This window comes from Equus asinus, chromosome 4 (assembly GCF_041296235.1).
Source record: "Equus asinus isolate D_3611 breed Donkey chromosome 4, EquAss-T2T_v2, whole genome shotgun sequence".
Taxonomy (NCBI): domain Eukaryota; kingdom Metazoa; phylum Chordata; class Mammalia; order Perissodactyla; family Equidae; genus Equus; species Equus asinus.
The window spans coordinates 92,134,441-92,158,122 of record NC_091793.1 but is presented as its reverse complement, the minus strand read 5'-3'; positions in this window follow the sequence as shown (position 1 = coordinate 92,158,122).

Below are 23,682 nucleotides of genomic sequence, written 5' to 3'. Positions count from 1 at the left end.
ATTACTTTTATAAATTTCCAGGCAATATAAAGAAGGGGAAAATACTTGTAGGTCTTTCTACCTTCCTACTTCAACTTAAGAAAAATATAACATGGATTTCTCAGTAAATTCAACATTTTCCTAAAACATTTTGCTTACCAATATGCCCACAGGAATTTCCTTGAGCTATGAACTGCTACACAGATTAAGAAACTAAAACCCATGCAAATATACACAACTTTCCCCCGTTACTTTATCTCTAGTAAACATCAACTCCCAGAATAATGGATATAAAAGGCAAGTCGAGCTAACTTGAGAAGATTAAAATAGTACCAAGATTTCTTCATGCAGTAAAAATAGCACATGCTCAATAAGGAAGCTGAACACACTCATGAACAACCCTGAAGGCATCCTGTTGTAATATTGCTACTTAAATCAAACTACACTTTTAATGTAATGAAGCTCTGTGCTGCCTCACCAAATATTCTCTCCACATATGTCGTTTTTAAAACTTTACTAACATCACTTCTCTCTCCTTATTTATCTCCAAAGAGGATGGCTCACAAGCTGCTCCATGGATTCAGGAAAGATCTATCTTTTGCTAAGATCAAAGCTCTATGAACTAAGCAGTTTGATCTCTGTATGGATCTGATTGCAAACTATGTGTATAATCCTGTGCTTTATAAATAGAATGATCTTATAATAGACGTGCTGAGTGTAAGCGGGCAGCTTAATGCACACAGCCTATGAATCTTCATATTAATTACTTTTGCTCCCAAACTGTGTACAGCGGAAAGAACCAGATGGAGGTTAGAGTGTTAGCTCGACAGCTTACTGGGAGGACTTCAACAGTCACTTAACCTCTTTGAGTGTCAGTTTTCTTATCTATAAAGTGAGGATTAAAATATTTACTTCCCGGAGTTGTCTTTGAGGCTTAGTGAGATAAAAAGAACTTGTGAAACTTCTTAATCAGTGCCAACCACCACATAATAAACCCACAATAAGTGTTAATTAATTTTTAAATATAATCTAGAAAGGAAAGGCATGTGAGATATCAGATCATACTTTAGAGACTGCAAATAAGACTAAGACTGGCCTTCCAGGTACAAAGAGCAGAATTGGCAGCTGCTTTGGTAAAGTGGGATGTGAGAAAGATTTTTATCCTGCCTCTTGGCCTCCTTAAGAAATGTTCGTTACAGACCAGCCCCGTGACCGAGTGGCTGAGTTCGCACGCTCTGCTTCGGCAGCCTGGGCTTTCGCCGGTTCAGATCCCGGGGGCAGACATGGCACTGCTCATCAGGCTACGCTGGGGCAGTGTCCCACGTAGCACAACCAGAGGCACTCACAACTAGAACATACAACTATGTACAAGGTGGCTTTGAGGAGAAGAAGAAAAGAAAGTAAAAAGATTGACAACAGATGTTAGCTCAGGTGCCAATCTTATGTTCGTTTTAGTTTGGTTCAGTCATTGTGTCTCCTGATAAAGGTGACCTATTAACTAAGTAACATACAAACAGGGACTAGGTTTCTCTCTGTAATGAATCCAGCCCCAACTGCTATAACCCAGCTGAACTAAGAACTATAGCAGACAAGCAGCAGGACAAAGCACAGAACACTGAAGGAAGGGGTGAAAAGCATGCTGAAGCCAGGGGCAAGAGAAACAAAGAAGGAAATACAGGCTCCCCTGTCAATCTCCCTCAAGGGCCACCTGTGTCTGTGTTGTAACGCCTGTAAGTCTGCATGCAGGGAATTCCACAAGCAAGGAGACCTGTTTTGGGTTTGAAAGCATCCCAGTCTTGGCTCGCAGCCCTGCAAAGTTTGAGAAAGTGGACTTGGCAAAGTATGAATTCTGGTAAAGTTACAGGCAGGTGCACTGTGCTTAGATGCTGTCCTGGAAATTAGACTTGGGTTTGCCAAACATCATCAGTTTGCAAGTTGGAACTGCTTGGCCTTGCATAACCTTGATTCAAAATGATGATTAATGGGCCTGTTTCTGCATTGAGAAGGAAAAAAAATGTTGATTGTAAATGCTCTGAGGAAATCACTTAACTCTTCCTGAGCCTCACTTAGGAAATGGTGACAAAACTAACCTGAAGGAAAGTTGTGAGAATTAGAAATCATCTGTAAGTCGTGGATCAGTAGTCCCAAAAGAGATGTTTGTTTGTTGCCACTTTTGCTTTATATTAAAATTACAAGCAAAAAGAAAATAAAACATGGAAACTACAAGGAAATGAAAATTCTCCTTTGTATATTTTGAAAGATACCTAAAACTATTTTCATTGTGGTATTTTAAGTTTTTTATTGTAAATTAGAATACATATACAAAAAAGTGCATGAAAATAAATGTACCATTCAATCAATTTTCATAAAGTAAACACCAATGTAAGCACTACACTGGCCAAAGAAACAGGAAATTATAGGCATCATGGAAAGTTTCCCTAATGGCCCCCACTTCCGGTCTTTATTCTTTCTTCCTTCTCAAGAGTAATCACTATCCTGAATTCTAACATTATAATTTGGTTTGCCTATGTTTGAGTGTTACATAAATGGAACCATACAGTATATATTCCTTTATAATTGTCATTTTTCTCTCAACATTGAGTTTAGTAAATTTATGCATGTTGATGTTTGTAGCTAAATTTCATTTATTTTCATTGCTGTATAATATTTCTTTGTATTAACATTCCATAGTTTATTGATCTAGTCTACTGTTGATTGATATTAGAGTTATTTCCAGTTTTGGATTTTAAGAGAAATACTACTATAAACATACTTGTACATGTCTCTTGCTGTCACTGTTGTGTATTGATCTAATAATGGAATTGATGTGTCATAGGGTATGTGTATAATCTACTCATAGTAGATAATATTGAACAGTAGTTTTCCAAAGGGCTGCAACAATTGATACTTCCCCTCACAAAGAGTTCCAGTAGCTCCACATCCTTGCCAACATTTGATATTGCTGATAACTTGATTTTTATCCACTCTGAGAGGTATGCAGTGGTATATCATTTAGCATTAATGCACAATTTTAAGACTAATGAAGTTTTTTAAAGCTTATTGGACATTTCTTAGGTTTATTGGACCTTTCTATATCTTCATTTGTAAAATACCTGTTCAAGTCTTTCTAATGTTTTCATTGTTATCCATATTTTGCTTACTAATTTGTACTAGTTCTTTATATATTCAAGATACAAAAGCCTCTTATCAGTCATATGTATGGCAAATGTCTTGTCTCACTCTGTAGTTTGTCTTTTCACTCTATATTTTACTAACCAATTAATTTTAATAAAGTTAAATTTATAAATCTTTTCTTTTCTTTTTCAAATAAAATCAGAAATGAAAGGAGATGTTAAACTGATGCCACAGAAATATAAATGAATATAACCTACTACTATGAATAATTATATGCTAACAAACCGGACATCCTAGAAGAAATGGACAAATTCCTAGAAACATACAACCTACCAAGACTGAATCAAGATGAAATAGACAATCTGAACAGATTGATTACTAGTAAGAAGACTGAGGGGCTCTTCCTGTGGCTGAGTGGCTAAAGATCTACACGTCTGCTTCAGGAGTCCAGGTTCACAGGTTCAGATCCTGGGCACGCGCCTACTCCACTTTTCAGCCATGCTGTGGAGGTATCCCACGTACAAAATGAGGAAGACTGGCATGGATGTTAGCTCAGGGCCAATCTTCCTCAAGCCAAAAGAAAGAGGAAGATTGGCAATGGATGTAAGCTCAGGGCAAATCTTCCTCACAAAAAAAAAAAAAGAAGATTGAATCAGTAATCAAAAACTTTCCAACAAACAAAATTCCAGGACCAGAAGGACTCACTGGTGAATTCTACCAAACATTCAAAGATTTAATATTTATCCTTCTCAAACTCTTCCAAAAAATTGAAGAGGGAGAGAAGAGTTCTCAAGCTCTTCCAAAAAATTCGTTTTACAAGGCCAGCATTACCCTAATACCAAAACCAGAAAAGGAAACCACAAAAAAAAAGAAAATTACAGGCCAATATCCCTGACGAACATGGATGCAAAAATCCTCAACAAAATATTAGCAAATTGAATTTAACAATACATTAAAATGACCATATACCATGATCAAGTGGGATTTATCCCAGGGATGCAAGTATGGTCCAACATCTGCAAGTCACTCAACGGGATACACCACAATAACAAAATGAAGGAAAAAATCATATGATGACCTCAATAGATGTATAAAAAGCACTTGACAAAATTCAACATTAATTTATAATAAAAACTCTCAGTAAAGTGGGTGTAGAGGGAATGTACCTCAATATAATAAAAGCTATATATGAGTTAACATCACTCTAACCAGTGAAAAGCTGAAAGTTTGTCTTCTAAGATCAGGAAAAGGACAAGGATGCCCACTCTCACTGCTTGTATTCAACATGGTGTTGGAAGTCCTAGATACATGAATTAGAAAAGAAAATGAAATAAAATGCATCCAAATTGGAAAGAAAGAGGTAAAACTGTCACTATTTGCAGATGACATGATTTTATATGCAAAAACCCTAAAGATTCCACCAAAAAACTGTTAGAACTAATAAATTCTGTAAAGCTGTAGGATACAAAATCAACATACAAAAATCTGTTGCATTTCTAGACACCAACAACAAACTATCAGAAGGAGAAGTTAAGAAAACAATCCATTTACAACTTTATCAAAAAGAATAACATACACAGGAATAAATTTAACCAAGGAGGTGAAAGATCTATACACTGAAAACTATAGGACACTGATGAAAGAAATTGAAAAAGACACAGATAAATGGAAAGATATTCCATACTTATGAATTGACAGAATTAACATTGTTAAAACGTTCACATTACACAAAGTATTACACAGATTCAATGCAATCTGTATCAAAATCCAAAGGCATTTTTCACAGAAACTGAACAAACAATCCTAAGACTTATATGGAACCACAAAAGACCCCAAATAGCCAAAGCAATCTTGAGAAAGAAGATCAAAACTGGAGGCATCACGCTCCCTGATTTCAAACTATATGAAATAGCTATAGTAAGCAAAACAGTACGATATTGGCATAAAAACAGACACATAGATCAACAGAATAGAATAGAGAGCCCAGTAATAAACCCACGATTATATAGTCAATTAATTTATGACAAAGGGGGCAAGAATATACAATGGAGAAAGGACAGTCTTTTTAATAAATTGTGTTGGGAAAACTGGATAGCCACATACAAAAAAATGAAACTAGACTACTATCTTACACCATACACAAAAATTAACTAAAAATGGATTATATGTATGTAGGCTAATCTTAGTTTTATGTGTTTCCAATTACATTTAGAACCAGCATGTCAAGGGACATACACACACATACATACAAACATATAAAATTTCTTGAGGTATTTCTTGAGAATGCATACAAACTATAGATCATTTAGAGAAGAAATGATATCTTTACAATGGCATGTAGCTAGATTTATTTAGATCTTCTTTCACTTCTATGAAAGATGTTTTATGGTTTTCTTTATAGTGATATTGCACATCTTTAACTCAATTTGTTTCCAGATAGATTGTATTTTTAGTTTTATTGTAAATGGCAACTTACTTAAATGTATTTCCTAATTTTCCATTAATGATGTAGAGAAATACAATTAAATTTTTATATTTCACTTGCATTGAGCAAGTAGCTGAACTCATTTATTAACTCCAATAACTTGTTTGTAGATTTTTTAGATCTCTGTTTGCAATCATGTCATCAGAGAACAATGACAGTTTTATCTCTAATTTTCTAATCCTTATATATTTTACCTTTTTTGTTGACTCATTCATTGAATAGGATTCCCATCCGTGACTGAGTATCAAGGGTGATAGTGGTCATCCTTTTGTAACTCCTGTTAACAGAAGGAAAACATTTAACCACACCATTAAGTATCATATTTACAGGTTTTATGTAGACACCATTTACCAAATTAAAGATGAGTTCTTCTGATCTAATTTGCCAAACTCTTTTAAAATCATGAATCAATGTTCTACTTTGTCAGAAATTGTTCTACATCATTTACATGGTCACGTTATTTTTCTTCTTTACTCTGGTAATGTCGTATTTTATACTGATTATTTTTGAAAAATTAAGGAACTCAACTGGATGAATTCTCTCTTCATAGTCGCTGCCTACTCTTTGCTAGTGTTGTGTTTAGGAGTTTTTCATCTACATTCAGAAGTGAGATTGGTCTGTAATTTTTCTTCTTCAATATATCATTGCTACATTTTGTTGTCAAAGTAAAGCTGGTTTCATAAAACAGGTTGCAAGATGTTTCTTTTTCATTATTCTTGGAGGTGTTTGGGTAAGTTTTTTTACTTCTCATTTAAAATATTTGGTAGAATTAAGTAGTGAAGCCCTGTTAGTCTAGCATTTTATATGTGGAAAGGTTTTTAATTAAAGAGTCAATGTATTTAATATTTATAGCATTTACACACATTTTCTCTTCTTTTGGGTCAGTTTTAGTAAGTTAGGATTTTCTAGGAATATGTGCATTTCATCTACATTTTTAATGTATGCAGAATACGTAGTAATGTACATTTTTCACTCTCGATATTGGTTATTTGTGCCTATTACTTTTCTAGAATTTTGTGCCTTTTCTCTCTTTTTTCCCTAGACTTCTCTATACATATGATTTTGACCAGTGTTATCAATTTTATTAACTTCCCAAAGAGCTAACTTTTCTCTTTGTAAATTCTCTCTAATGTATGTTTGTTTCTGCTTACTAATTTCTGTTCTATTGTTTTCTTCCTTCACACTTCGTTAGACTGAAATGTGCAATTCATTTTCTAATTTTTAGGAACAGATGCTTAGCTTATTGATTTGCAGTGTTTTCTTTTTTAAGGTATCCATTTAAGGCTATAAATTTCTCTTTAAATATGCTTTATCTGCATCGCACAATATTTAGATGTTCTATTATTATCACTTAATTCAAAAGATCCTTAATTTCCATTTGAAGTCTTTCATTTATCCCTGAGTTATTTAAACAATGTAACTGTTATCTGTTTGATTTGTTAATTATTGAGATCAGTATCTTAAAATATACCACTATGATTGTATATTTGGCTATTTCTCCTTTTAATTCTCTCAGCATTTATTTTACATATTTAAGGCTATATTTTTAAATTTATACTATACTTGTTAGATCTTCTTGGTAAGGTCAACTTTTTATAACCATTCATCATGACATTCTTTCTCTACAGAAATGCTTTTAGTCTATATTATCTAATGATGATATAATGATACTAGTTTTTGTTCGGTTAATGCTTTTTGGCATTTTTTAATAGTTTTAATTTATCTGTATTCTTGTATTTGATAGGCATTTCTTACAAACAGCTTATATCTTGGGATGCTTTTGTTTTATCCAACTAAAAATTCTTGAATTTTAATTGGCACATTGAGCCTATTTACATGTAGTATAATCACTAACATAATAGTTTAAATATACTGTCATTTACAGAGCTTTCTTTTTTCCCTACCAGGTTTTGTAACATTTTCCCCTCCTTTCTTTCCTTCATTTAGATTGATTTTTTTTAATAATTCCCTCCCTCTCCCCCCATAAAATGGCTTAGTTTACTATTATTATAGTAGTAACCCAAGATTTTCTAATATATATCCATTATTTAATGGAGTATAATGTTATTTGGTATTTTTGCCTTATTCCTGAACAATTCAAAGTCCATAGAACATTTTATTGCCATTTACTCACCTCTCAACAATTTATTTTAATGTTATATGCATTTTAAATCACAAAGACATTATTATCATTATTTTATACAGTCAATATTTAAATAGTGTTTTATACAGATAATGGTCATTTAGATTTGTCCACACTTTTACCAAATGTTTTGCTCTTTATTCCTTCTTCCATTTCTAAACTTTTATCTGGGATCATGTTTCTCCTATCTGAAAAATAAGCCTTAATATTTCCTTTAATGTTGATCTGCCATCGACGAATTCTTTTACTGTTGTTTTTCTGAAATATATTTACTTCACCTTTGCCCCGAAAGCATTTTTTTCCCCTTTTTTGCCACACATGAAAGTCTAGGTTGTTATATATTTTCTTCCAGCAATGTAAAGACATTCCATTGTGTTTTGGCTTCCATTGTTTCTGTTGAGTAGTCTGTTAAAAGTGAAAATATGGGTCTTTTGAAGGTAATCTGTCTTCATTTCTTTAAGATCTTTTCCTGGTTTCCAGAAGCTATTCTATGATTTACTTAGTATCTTTGTTTTCATTTATACTTTTTGTAGTTCATAGAGTTCCTCAGCTGGGGTCCTCAAGAAAGCACACACTGTGACATGGATTAAAGTACCATTACTTTTGGAAGTACAAACCCAGATATGGATATGGAAAAGGGGAAATTAGGCAAGAAAATATGTAAGGAATGTAATATAATATGTAACCATACTGGCTATTACATCAAGCTGCCAAAAGGCATGATATGTTGCTTAGTAGCTGAGTTTACTTTCTGGCATTATAACTTCTTAATAAGGGTTGCAAGAATGAACCACACCTAGGAGTATTAAATGGAAGAAGGAACAGAGGGGAAATTTATCTTCCCAGATACTTCTCATTTCTTACTGTTCTAAGTTCCACTCATGAGCAGCTAATTCTCCAGCACTAGTAAATTGTATTATCTGATCCCTTGATGGCCATTTAGGAAATCAGATAATGCCTAGGGATATAATGCGTGGAGTGTGAAACTAGGAATTTATGTCTTTAATTAGTTTTAAAAAGTCTCAGACATTACCTCAAATATTGCTTCTGCACTATTCTCTCTTTTCTAGGAATCTGATTACATTCCTTCTTACTGTATATACTCTATGTCTTTGTTCCTCTCTTCCATTTTCCACATTCTTTTGCTTCTCTGGGTTTCATTCTAGATACAAATCTTCCTTGCTTTATGATGGGGTTATGTGCCAATAAACCATCGTAAGTTGAAAATGTCATGAAGTCAAAAATATGTTTAATACACCTAACCCACTTAAAATCATAGTTTAGCTTAGCTTACCTTAAATGTGCTCAGAATACTTCAATGTGCCTACAGGTGGGCAAAATCATCTAACATTAAGCCTATTTGATGATAAAGTATTGAATATCTCATGTAATTTATTGAGTATTGTACCAAAAGTGAAAAAAGGAATGGTTCTATAGATACAAAATGCTTGTAAGTGTACCAGTTGTTTACCCTATTGATCGTGAGGCTGACTGGGAGCTGTGGCTCACTGTCACTGCCCAGCATCACAAGAGAATATCATACCGCATATCACTAGACCAGGAAAAGATCAAAATTTAAAGTATGGTTTCTATTGAATGGATGTTAGTTTTGCACATCATAAAGTTGAAAAATGGTAAGTTGAGGACCATCTGTATTTTATTCTGGTCTATTATCTTTTTCTTCAGTTGTATCTAATCTGCTTTCGACCCCACACATTGAGTTCTCAATTTCAGATATTTTATTTTCCAATTTTATAACCTCTTTTAGAATTTTAAGTTACTAGGCTCTTCCAAAATCCCCAGTCTGGTCTTCTATCTCCTTGAATACATTAAGGATATTTATTTTAAATCTTATATCTAATCGCTCCATTATTTGAGGCCGAGTGGGTCTCGGTTGTCTGATTTTTTTTCTATTTTTCTTTTTTTTTTTTAAAGATTTTATTTTTTCCTTTTTCTCCCCAAAGCCCCCCGGTACATAGTTGTATATTCTTCATTGTGGGTCCTTCTAGTTGTGGCATGTGGGATGCTGCCTCAGCGTGGTTTGATGAGCAGTGTCATGTCTGCGCCCAGGATTCGAACCAACAAAACACTGGGCCACCTGCAGCAGAGCACGCGAACTTAACCACTAGGCCACAGAGCCAGCCCCTCTATTTTTCTTTTTTATTGTCTTATCACTTATATGACTTGTAGTTTTAATTGAGGGTTGTAAATTGCATATAAAAAATGTAAAAATTCTAGACCTATAATGATATTATGCTTTTGCAAGAAGAATTTGCCTCTGGCAGTTACCTAGAGGCACATTCAATTTGAAAGCAAAAATTTTCAAAGCGTAGAAAGCTAGAAAATAGCCTTCTGAAAAATAGAGTGGCAGAAGTAAACTTTTTTGAGCACTTACTATATAACTGGCTCTTTGCCTATATTATTTCTTTTAATCACACAACATTCCTCTAAGTATTTTTATCCTCTCATTCAAAGTGAGAAAGCAGAGAATCAGAATACTAACAATTTAATAAAAAACACACCCCTAGAAGCAACAGAGAAGAAATTCAAATTCTGTTCTGTGATGCCAAATACTCTGCATATTCTGCCTCCTGCTAAGGCCTCTACTAACTCTCTCTCAACATGATGGGAAGGGATCTAGTTATAGTGCCAAAAGTCATCATGATTTCCTAACAATTAGGTAGAAACCCTTCTAAATTGCCAATATTTAACAGAAAGCAACCTATAAGTAAAATAAAATCTGGAGAGCAAATTAGACAAAAGAACTCACCAAACCAAGACTGTGTCATAAGGAAAACGAAACCACAGGCTAAATGAATGAATGCTAATCTGGGACTGATTTGTTTAACGTGTCATAGTAAAGCCCCTCTATTCAACTGCACCGCAGTAAGAACTCTTGAAAGCCCACCTCCTTGCATGCTTTGGGCAGCTCTGTGCCAGCTTGGAGCCTTTAACTAGACATTCTTCTCCAGATCCAGGTCCCCAAAGCTAAAACTACATGGGAATTTATAGCACTGCTTTCCTCCTATCAGGTCGTGGCAGAAAGGGAAAGAATTTCACCATCCCTTTTTAAAAGACGATTTAAACTCTTTAAAGACATCATGCTTTTTATTGGACAATTTATGGAAAATTTTAAAGAGGTTCAATGAATTTCATTAAATGAAATTTAAATTCAAAGGAATTTCTTTCCCCTACAGGAGTTCCATAATATTTATTTGATTCTCACATCAATTAGGCAATGAGTCACTATTTTTAAGAGGCAGTTTGGTTAGGTATCTTATTTGGCCTTAATTTAATATCCTAACAATAAGCTGTTGAGCTCAGTAATTACTACCTTGCTGGGATACACTTCTCCTTTGAATGCTCTAAATCTCTCACAACAAGCAGAGCTGAAGGTCTGGATGCTGCTATATCTACCAGTCTGATTCTCAGTTTATATTAATGAAGGGTTGAGTAGTTTCCAAGAACATCGCTGTTTTTGAGGTTTCGATTACTGAGTATGAAGGCATCTCAGGGTGATATTCATGATAGTCAGAACCTAAATAAAAGAATTTAAGTGACTGTAGAAGCACACAGGAACTAAATGCAGGGAAACTCCAAGTTTGAGAAAAGGTTGGAATTTCACCATAATCTGGAGAGCAAGTAAATCACCGACCCTGATTCTTGGAATTCAGCCATTTCTTATGTGGACTGTAGGCTGATCTCATATATCTCATGGGTTAAGGTAAAAGCAAGAAAGGTTTGAAATGTGTGACTCAACTCTGCTATAACAGGTTCTTCTTGGCCCTTTTCCCAGTAGCTTCAGGGCTGAGGCCAATGGCTAAGGAACCACTAGGGGGTCAGTGAATAAGAGCTTGTAAAAGGAACTAAAGCCAAATACAGAACAGAGGAAGAGGAGAAAATCTCCGAGTGAAAAATATTAAAATCTGGTCTTCAAGGAAGTACTGAATACACTCCACACTCCCACCTCTCCTCCTCCCACATGACAGTACCAACCATGTCACAGAGGAAAGAGAACTGTAAAAATGAGTAGAAGCAACCACCCAAAATACTTAGGCACTCCCATGTGTCCTGGGTAACCACCAAACAGAGTGCACACTGCCACATCCTTGATACCTAAAGGATAACGTCACACCATCTCTAGAAACAGAAAATTTTGTTTAATACAAAAGCAAGGGTGTTGTAACTATATCATGTATGTCTCCTCTTGTATTTCTATGAAGTATTTCACAGATATACAAAACGTATGTAAATGTCAGTGGGGAAAAATGCAATTAGCAAAAGAACTGATAAGCAAACGTTCACAGTAACTTTACTCATAATATCCCCAAAGTGAAAACAACCCATATGTCCCTCAACAGGTAAATGGATAAACACATTATAGTACATTCTTATAATGGAATACCATATAGCAAAAAAAAGGAGAGAAAGACTGTGCAAACTACTGATACATGTAATGACATGAATGAATCTTAAAACCAGTATACTTAGTGAAATAAGCCAGACACAAAAGAGTACAAATGAGATATCCTTTACATGAAATTGTAGGAAAGAAAAAAACCCAATCTATAGTAAGAGAAATAGATCAGTGGTGGCCTGGGGCTAGGGGTTGGGGGGACAGGGTGGCTATTAACTGCAAAGGGACATGAGAGAGTTTAGGGGGCTGATAGAGATCTAATATATATTGATTGTGGTAGTGGTTATAAAAATATATACATTTGTTGAAACTCACTGAACTTCACATTTCAAAAAGGTATATTCATTCGTATGAAAATTATACCTCAACAAAGTGTTTTTTTAATGTAATATATTCAACTCAGGAAAAACAAGCCTAAAACTTGAGTATTCTCCAAGAAGAAGAGATAAAAAACACAGATGTAATAGAAATATTGGTTGTGTAAAGCTACTGGGATGTTGTTTTATTGAGATTTTTTAATCCAAGAGTAAGGGGAAAACCCCTTCTCCTTGCCAGGCTCCACGTGGGTGGATAGTTCTTTTGTAACCCGAGAGAATGAAACATCTAGAACTGAAAGAGACAGTTATCCATCAGAAGTTGTCCCTCATTTTCTATTAAAGATATTATTAAGCAATAATGAGGGGTTACACACCTTAGTTCCTCAGCCTTCTGCTAGGGAGGCCTCTCTCCTCAAACTGTTGAAAATACTGGGCAGCACTGAACACCAGCCCCACACCTGTCTTACAGGGGTGAACCCAAATAGGTGCATCCATAGTCAACTCTGTGGACCCTGCATCCCACTCTCACCATAAGGTTATCACTTCTTTCCTTAACAAAACAAATAAACAAAAATAAAACAATAGACAGTGATGACATCTAATTATAAAATTTTTCTATTTCAATTAGGACATTGAAAGGCTACTTTCTCCTGTTTTCTAACAAAGATACTATAAAGCAGCAAGCATGCAAAAATTATCTTCACAGAGTACAAAATATAGAGACTGTAGAAAATCTCAGTCTTTCTGCCCCGCCCCTACTTAAAACTTAAATTATCTAGTAGGAATAAAATAGACTAGGACTTGCTGTACTGTGCTATTGTGTGTTCAGAGTTAAACAGTAACTGATCTAATATTAATTCAATGCCAGGCAATGTTCTCTGCACTTTATATCCAGTAATTTTTTTAATATGCACCAGCAACCATAAGAGGTGGATTTCATTACTATCATCATTTTATATATGTAGAAACTGGGACATGAAGTGAAATGAAATAACTTACCTGAAGTTGTACAGCTAACTATTGGCAGAGGGATTCAAACTTAGATCCTGTCTCCACATTTTTCACCACCATTTGGCAGGTGGACAAGGCTTTCACTTACCATTCAAGGTGTCTACATTCCCTACCATATGTCTTTGTTTGTCTGTCTTTGCAGAATCATATGTTATCCCAAGTCAAAGTGCCAGGTGTAGTGCTACCATGTGAGTCTCCCAGGAAAGTGGGCTCAATGTCAGTAAAAGTCTCCAGACATCACTCTAAAGGGGCCATTTTTCTTTTAGCTGATATTTAAGAGGTTTCAAAGAAAGATAGATTCTAAATGAGATAGTTGTTTCTCTTTCTTTCCTTATAATCATAAATAAAAAGATAAAAGTGTGTAGATCACATAGTGGCCTAAGTGCAACACTTCCATACTCCAATTTTATTATTATAATATCTAATCAAATTATTATTACAACATCTATTGCCCATTTTAGATGAAGAAATGGGTTTTAAAAGGCTAAATAAGCTGTTGAAGTCAAGCATCTAGTAAGTGGCAGAGCTCAGAATCAAAACAAGTTCCATCTGATTCTGAAACCCACACCTCTAATCACTAATCTTTAAAGACTTAACAACATAAAGTGATTCACTTGACAACCAACCATGACCCTATATGGGGATAACACCAGGAAGATCTCAGGAAGAGCGGGTGGTAGATGGCTGAACCTGACATCTATTGTCTTTTGTTCCTACTTCAAAGACAACAATCTCTCTCTCTCAGCAGCCAGCATAAAAATGCTTCAATAAGTAATTACAAACATGCCTGAAACAAATGAAAAAATACAATATTTTGGCACATAAATAGAAAGCCTCTGCAAAGAAATAGAAGGCATAAACAAGAATCAACAACAAAACTAAAAAACTCACTAGAGGAGTCCAATAGCAGAATGGAAAGGACAGAGGAAAGAATAACTTGAAAATAAAACAATACAAATTACCCAATCTGAACAACGGAGAAAGAGAGACTAAAAAAAACTACAAAGAATGATCAGAACCTCAGAAACCTTTAGAAACATAACAAAATATCAAATATATGTGTCATAGCAGTCCCAGAAGTAGAGGAGAAAGAGGATATGACTAAAACAGTATTTGAAGAGATAACAGATATCCACTGGCAAAATCATGAGCCTCAACCTAAACCACAACCTTACACAATAATTAACTCAAAGTGGGTCATGGATTTAAATGGGAAATATTAAACTACAAAACTTTTAAAATACAGCATAGGAGAAAATCTCTAGTGAGGAATTCTTAGATATGATGTCAAAAGCACAATTCATAAAGAAAAAAATTAATAAATTAGACTTCATTGAAACTAAAAATTTTTCTCTGGAAAGACCCTGTTAAGAGTATGAAAAGGCAAGCTAAAGACTAACCAAAAATATTTGCAAACCACATATCTCACAAAGAACTCTATCTAGAACAAAGAACTCTAAACAACTTGACAGCTAAAAAAAAGCAAATAATCAAGTTAGAAAATGGGCAAAAGGCATGATTAGATATTTCACCAAAGAGGATACACAGATGGCAAATAAGCACATGAAAAGATATTCAACATCACTAGCCATTAGGGAAATGCAAAGAAGACCATAATGAACTATCGCTACACATCTATTAGAACAGCTAATTTTTTTTAAAGTGACAATACTAAATTTTGGTGAGTATGTGGAGATACTGGATCTCTCACTGGATTTCTAGTAGGGATGAAAAATGGTAAACTACTCTAGAAAATATTTTAGCAGTTTCTTTAAGGCTAAACATTCATTTACCATCTGACCTAGCAATTGCATCGCTGGGTATTTCTCTGAGAAATAAAAATTCATGTCCACACTAAAACCTGAACACAAATATTCACATCAGCTTTATTTGTAATAGCCAAAATCTGGAAACAACCAAAATGTCCTTAGAGAGATGACTTGCTAAACAAACTGTCGTACCTCCATACCTTGGAATACTGCTCAGCAATAAAAAGCAAACAACTCACAACAAGGATGCACCATGAGGACATTATGCTAATTGAAATAAGACCGTCACAAAAAGGCAAATACTGTATGATTCCACTTATATGAGGTATCTAAAGTAGTCAAATTCATAGAAACACAAAGTAGAATGGTGCTTACCAGGGGCTACAGGGAGAGGGGAAAGGGAATTTGTTGCTTAGTGGGTATGGAGTTTCAGATTGGCAAAGTGAAAAAGTTTGGGAGATCTGTTTCACAACAATGAGAATATACTTGACACTACTGAAATGTACATTTAAAAATACTCACAATGGTAAATTTTATGCTGTGTATTTTTTACCACAATAAAAAAAGGAAAAAAATGGAAAGAACTACTGACACATGCGGCAACTTAGATGGATCTCAAGGGCATTATGCTAAATGAAAAAAGCCATCTTCAGTTACATACTGTATGAATCCATTTAGATAATATTTTAGAAATTAAAAAATTATGGAGGTGAAGAAGAGATTAGTAGTTTTCAGGGATTAGAAATGGATAAGGGGAGGGGATGTGACTATAAAGAGTAATAGGAGGGAGATCTTTGCAGCAATGGAATAGTTCTGTATCTTTATTGGTGATTCCAAAAATCTGCACTTGTGATAAAATGTCATAGAACTATATACACATGCCATACCAATATCAATTTCCTAAATTTGATATTGTACAATAGATGTATTCATTTTTTATTGTTTCAGTAATAAACTCCATAAATTTAGTGGGCCTTCATGCAAATTTATTATCTCACAATTCTGTAGATCAGAAGTCTGGGCACACTATCAAGGGGAAATGGATAAAGAAGATGTGGTATATATACACAATGGAATACTACTCAGCCATAAGAAATTATGAAATCCGGCCATTTGTCACAACATGGATAGACCTTGAAGGTATTCTGCTAAGTGAAACAAGTCAGAGGGAGAAAGTCAAATACCATATGATCTCACTCATAAGCAGAAGATAAAAACAACAACAAACAAACACATAGCAACAGAGATTGGATTGGTGGTTACCAGAGAGGAAGGGACGGGGAGGAGGGTGAGAGGGATGATTAGGCACACGTGTGTGGTGGTGGATTGTAATTAGTCTTTGGGTGGTGAACATGATGTAATCTACACAGAATTCAAAATGTATTATGATGTACATCGGAAAGTTATATAATGTTAGAATCCAATGTTACCGCTATAAAAATAAAAATAAAATAAAATAAAAAGAAGTGGGCACAGCATGACTCAGCTGATTCTTTGCTCCTGGTTTCACAGAGCCAAAATCAAAGTGTTGGCAGGGTTGCATTCCCTTCCAGAGCCTCTGGGTTAAATCCACTTCCAAACTCATTCAGGTTACTGCAGAATTCATTTGATGTGGTTGTAGGACAGAAGTCTCTGTTTACCTGCCGGCTGTTGGCTGGGGTCATTCTCAGCTTCCAGAAGTTGCCTGCATTTCTTGGCTCATAGACTCCTTTTTTCATCTTCAAAGCCAGCAGTGGCAAGCCAGATCCTTCTCACTCTTTAAATCTCTTGGATCTCTCCCTCTGCTTCACTTCTCCACTGTTTTCCTTTTCCACCATGTCACTCTGATTCCAACTGAAGAAATTTCTCTGCTTTCAAGTGCTCAAGTGATTATATTACGCCCACCTGGGTAATCCAGGGTAATGTCCATATTTTAAGATCCATAAACTTTATGACATCTGCATAGTTCCTTCACAGCAGTATCTAGATTAGCGTTTGAATAATTAAGGGATGGGAATCTTGGGGAGACTTCTTTAAAATTCTGCCTATCACAATTATAGAAAATATAACCATTGGAGGAAACTGGACAAAGTTTACACGGGACCTCTCTATACTATTTTTGCAACTTCTTGTGATTTTATAATTATTTCAAAATAAAAAAAATTTTAAATGCACAGAAGAAAAACAGAGACAATATAAATATATTTTCCATCAAAAAATATTTTCTACAACCAGAATACCTACACTGAAAGAAATACTAAGGAGGGTCCTCCAAGTAGAAGAATAATTATTTCAGTTGGAGACATGGAATTGCAGGGAACAAAGAACACTGAAAAAGGTAAATACGTGGGGAAAATCTAAGTTAATATTGACTTTATAATTCAAGAAAAATGACACGTTAGGCTTAAAATAGAGAGAGAATTGATATGCACATCAGGAATAGCATAAAAAGAAGGACTTAAGTAGAGTTCAAGTGTTTTGACATTCTCGCATTGTCAGGAAATTTAAAAGTTCTAAATTACAGATGATGCTAACAAAAGCTAAAGATGTGTTATTATCATCTCTTGTGTAACCACCAAATGAATGGTAAAAGAACATGTGTTAACAGGCCAAGAGAGAGAAAGAAATGGGAAAATAAAACAAAGTACTACCTTGATTCAGAAGATGACTAGAAAGAAGAAACCAAGAGGAAATATCAGAGAGGACAAAGAGAAACCTCGAATATATCAACAAATACATTAAATGGAAAAAGATCAAATATTCTAATTAAAATATAAAGACTGTAAGAACAGATAAAATATCATATGCTGCTTAGAAGAAATAGAAGGAGACAAGTTGAAAGTAAAAGGAGGGAAATAGAAAAACCACGTAAAATGACCCTCGCACAAAATAAGAAACTCTAATATAGCTATGCTAAAATCACAAGAAAAGAAGAGGTTAAAGAAAGGTGATAACAAGAGACTTACAATGATGAAAGTGCAAGAAGCTATAAGAAACCTTTAAGAAGCTATAACAACACTTAACATGTATGTACTAATAGCCTAACAACAAACATATTAAGTAAAAACCTACAGAATTAATAGAAGAATTTGACAAATCCACAAGTATAGTTTGGAGATTTTAGTAAGCAGTTCTCAGTAATTGATACAACAGACTAAAATAAATCAGGAACAATGTAAAAGATTTGAATAGCACAACTAAAACTTGATCTAATTGACATATGTATAATACTACACAGGTTTAAGAATATGCATTATAATGACCACAGAACATTTACAAAAACTGCAAATTTCTGCATATAGACCATACAGCTAGTCTTAAGAAATTGCGAAGCATTGAAATCATACAGAGAATGTTCTCTTACCACAGTGGAATTAAAGCTGAAATCAATAAGAACTTTAAAAAAAAGTAACTAGAAGATGGCCAAATGTTTCAAAACTAAGGACTACATTTGTAAAGAACCTATGGGTCAAAGAAAGGAATTCCAATGGAAATTAGAAAATGTTTGAAGTGAAAATAACTAAAATATGGAATATCAAAATTCACAGGGTGCAGCAAAAACTTGTGCTTAAAGGAAAATTTATAGCTTTATATGTATATATTAGGAAAAAATGTAGGGCTAAAGATCCAATTACATTTCTCAAGAAGTTAGAAATCGCAGAGCAAACGTTATTCTGCCCTTTTTTATTTGCAAATGTCTCAAATCCTTGAGTTTTCAAGCCAGAGCTTTCTAAATCCATGTACTCTTTGAAGAGACTTCGTTGTTGTTGGGTTTAGAATGACAGGTGCCTCTTGGAGGAATTTACCTTTAGTCAATTTAGAGGGTTTAATCAAAACCTCCAATTTGTATTTGAAGTTGTTGCTGTAACACTGTGAACCTAGTAACAATATCTGTATCTTAAAGGAGTTTTAATGTGGATGCATTTTTGTAGTTTGGAATGCTATTGTGAATATTAATATCTGTTTTTAAAGCTCTTAGAAATCTGTCGATGAAAAGAGCAATATAAATGCAAAAGTTTGGTTTTTCAAACCATTTACAATGTTCAGAATAAGGGAGAAGAGAAAAACTGAAATGTGAACTGAACCACAAAATTGGACTGTTTACTTTTCTCTCTCTGTATTTAAAACAAGCAAGACTCAGAGAAATAAAAGGTAAGCGTAGTTGTAGAATTGGTTTCCCAACTCATGAAACTAGTTCTAAAAATAAGCTAACTAGCTAAGAGAGACGTAGGAAGTTCTTAAATAAAACAAGAAACTAATATTCCTCAAATAAACTTGATAATAATGAAAAAGTAGATATCAAATTTGATCCAACCTCTTGTGAGTAAATTTCCTATTTATTCACCAATGCATTCATTCAACCATCCATGAACCCAAGAGATCATTAACTCTTTGCCAGCCACTGTGCTAAGTGCAGGAGATACACCAGTAAGCAAACAGACACGTTTTCTTTCCTCTTAGTCCTTACAGTCTGGTAGGAGAGGATGGCATTAAAATAGTCAAATAAATAAATAGGTAAGCACAAACTGAGCTTCTGTCTTCTGAGAGAGAGGCACAGAGTGGTTTGTGGGCATTTAACAGGGGATTTGGTCTGAGGAGTCAGAGAAAGCTTCCCCTAGAAAGTCTTGTGCGAGCTGCAGTAAGTAAGATGGTGATTGGTTAATTAGGCCAAAGAGAAGTGGAGGGGTAGGGCCTTCTGGGCAGAGGAAATACAAGGCATCCTGTGGGGTAGGATGAAGCACTGGGGAACTGAATCAAGGCCAGCGTGGCTGAACAAAGAGCATGAGGGGAGAGTGTGAAATGGGAAGAGCTGAAGAGAGTGTGAAGAAGGTGGGGGGAAGCTGTGGAGGTGGGCAGAAACTGAATCACAAGAACCTTGTAGGCCATGGTAAAGGTTTTGTCTTTCTCCTAATAGCAAAGGGAAGTTAGGAAAGGGTTTTAGCAGGGAGGTGACATTGTTAGTTCAGTATTTTTTAAAAATATCATTTCCCCTGTTGTAAGCAGTAGAGACTGGATTCCAGGAGACCAATTGAGATCCTGTTGCATCAGCATAAGTGAGAAGATGGTAGGCTGGAAAAACATTCGGAGGACATTGCCTCCCCTGGCAGGCAAGGCCTGCCCAGTCTGAGTCTGCTTCCCTTTCCCAAGTCTACCTTCAATGATTCCCACCCATGGCAGGCCGATATGCTCACTGCCACCTACACAAATCTTTCCTGCTCTTTCTTCTGTCTTCGTTCATGTTGCTCTTTGCTTCACCAATGCCATCTTCAGCTTTCACCCAAATTGCAAACATCTTACACACCCAAGCTCAAACTGCATCTCCCTCTTCTTCAGAACATTCCCACCCACAAACCTATCCTTCTTTCTCTGCATTAAACACATACTAGCTGTTTCTTTTTCTCTCTCTGGTGAAATTATAAGGTTCTTAGGTGAGGAAATGTGGCTTGCATTTCTCTGGATTCCCCGGTAAGACCAAGCACAAGGCTGGGATTAAATGAAAAATACCCTTCACACCTAATCAAGTTGCAGTGCAATGAAAAATATCCACAAGTATATGGATAATAATTTGCAGAAATACTGTGATCCAAATTCTACTTAAGACAAAAAAATTGTATTATATGAAATATAAAGGGTATTATAGAAGAATGTTTTATAACAGGTAAACATCCAAGCCATCTGGAGTCAACACCCTTAATTTGTGGATTACTCTACCAGCTTGCCTTTTAGTAATTAAACATGTCCTCTCTGACTTGTGTACATTCTTGCATAAGCCAAAAAGCAGTAGCAGCACCCATGAACTTGGCCCTCCATGGGGCTCCCAGTAGAGCTTTTTCCAAGGCTGGAGGAGAGCGAGCCTTATCGCACACATGCCAGGGTACATTCCCAGCGTGACCTACTGTCACTGTGCTTGCCATCTGGCAATTTTACAAGACTCTGACAGCTAACTAAGAAAGGGTCAGAGAAACAGGTCTTATTAGGACACAACTTGCCAGGAAATCATCTCTATACTCATTCCGTATATTAGTCCCACAAATCTTCAATGAAACAACAACAAGCTTGGTGTACTTGAATTTTTTCATGGAAGCTGCCGAAAAGGCTAAATTTTGTAAGACTTAAAAAGGGTCAACTAATGTGCATAAGGCATACTTCCTGGCTTGAATAACGCTGCTTCATACAGTGAACATGCCAGGCAAAAGGTGAAGTTCTTTACGCTTGTTAGTTCTGCTAATCCTTATGAAAACCCTATGAAGTGACTTGTATTCTTACAACTCATAAGCCTGAGACTCAAAGAATGGAGGTAACTCACCTCATTCAAAATCTCAGAAACAGTAATGATGGGGCCAGGACTCTGACGGAGGTTTGTCTGTCTACAGAATCAGAACCTTAATTTCAGTTTTAGAACTCTTAAACAGTGGCCACAGCTGGACCATAGACGCACTGGGGGTGTCTGGGTAGGGCCTTGGATGGCCAGAGTCCCTCTGCTGTTTCCAGACCATGTCTTTCCTCACAGCGTCAACTTGTTAACTTCTTTCTTGTTAGAGTCCCCAAACAACCTGAGGCATCCCCTCTGTTGTTCCTCAGTTGTCTCAGGATCTTCCATGGCTACTTGGTGCTCCCCCAGGTAGGTACAAACTCTCCAGATTGGCATTCAATACCCCCATGGCATTAGGGAAGCAGAAGCGCATTGGATTTTAAAGTCTAGCTTCTGCATCTCAGGGAACTGCAGTTGAACTCTGCCTTCCCCACTTGACAGATGTGTAATCTTGAGCGACTTAACTAACCTCTTTGTACCTCCGATTTATAGTAGTACCTAACTTATAGGGGATTTCACATTATTAAATGAGATCGAATGTGTAAAAGCGCTTTACACAATTCCTGGCACACAGAAAAAGCCAAAAATTTTACTGCTTCCTCTATTATTCGTCCTATACACCCTGTCTTCTTTAAACAAGGTGGACAGTTTGCTGGTTATTTAACTTGCCTTGTGCTTGTCCACTGTCTCAGATTGAGTTCCTCAGAAGCATAATCTGTTACAAGCACTTGAGTGCAAGTAGTTTATTTGAGAGCTGATCCCAGGACGCATCCAACAGAAGAGTGGAGAAGTGAGGCAGGAAAGGGAAGAAAGCCAATGGAGGGTAAGTTAATGAGCATCAACCACTCTGGGCAACTGAGGACAGTCCTGCTAGGACTCTCTAGGAGATGGCGTAGAACACAGCTTGAAGTCACCCCACCTGAGATGCAAGGAAGTCTCTATTTGTCACTCATTGGAGCTGCTCCCAGGGGCATCAACTCCTTGGTCCTTCTAGCCTGCCCTGCATGCTCACTGAGCGTGCCCGTGCCAAAGAAAGCCCTCAAGAGAGTTGCAGGGCTGGCAGTAAGGAGCCACCAGCGTCCACTGGAAAGGTATGCGCCCATAGGATATGGTAGGAGCACCTTCAGCCTGTGCCACACGCATTTTCACGCCTTTGCGGTTGCATGTTTTTCTATTTGTGATTCCCTTATTTCAATTGCCATCTTTTAAAAGTCCTACTCAGATATCTTCCCTTTCCTCAAAGACTTTCCTGATTGCTCCAACATAATGTGGTCTTTTCAGGTTGGATGTTCTGTGGTTCTTTTTTTGCATCATACGTTATAGTCTGCCTTGGGTTATGTTTATTTACATGTTGGTTTCAATGATTGACTCTTGAGATTTGTGGTTCCCACTTCCCCTTTTTTCTGCAGGCCCTCACACAGTACTTTGCCCATAGTAAGTGCTCAATAAATGTTTGTTGGATTAAATTATGTTCCTTATTGAAACGATTAAGCACAAAATGTACTTATCTTCTCCACTGTGCAAGTGTTCTACATCAGCCTCTTGGGAAATGTTTGTTGGAACATCTCTTTGCCTTCTTTAATGAATTTTGATCTTACATCACATTTAAATGCCTTGGAGTTCCAAAAGACAAATATATCCTCATGTAATTTAAATGACAATCAGCAGGCTATTTTTTCCTTATTAACATACAGAAAGTTGGTGGTCACAGCAGGTAACTGATGAGCCTAATCTGTCAATGTCCTGATAATTCTCCGCTTGATTGCTCCTAGCCTGGGAGGCTGCATAATCACAGAAACACCAAGCAATTTGATAAGGACCAGAATAGATCATCGATTGTCCTCAAGTGAGCTGAGCATTGGCATTGGATGGGGCTAGCATGATATCTCAAGGGAGATTCTCAGAAAGAAATCATTAAATGAGACAGCAAAATATTGTAGAGAAGAGCTACAGGAAGCTTCTCTGAGATGCAATCCTAGGAGTACTTGGTTTGGTGGAAAAAGAATTGATGGGATTAGTCATCATATTCTATTAATTGGGACTCTAGCCAAAGGCATTCAAAAAGGTTTGAGGATCCTAATGGATGACTCAGCTGTTTGATTGCTTTGGCTTCCATGCTTCTCAGTAGTTTTCT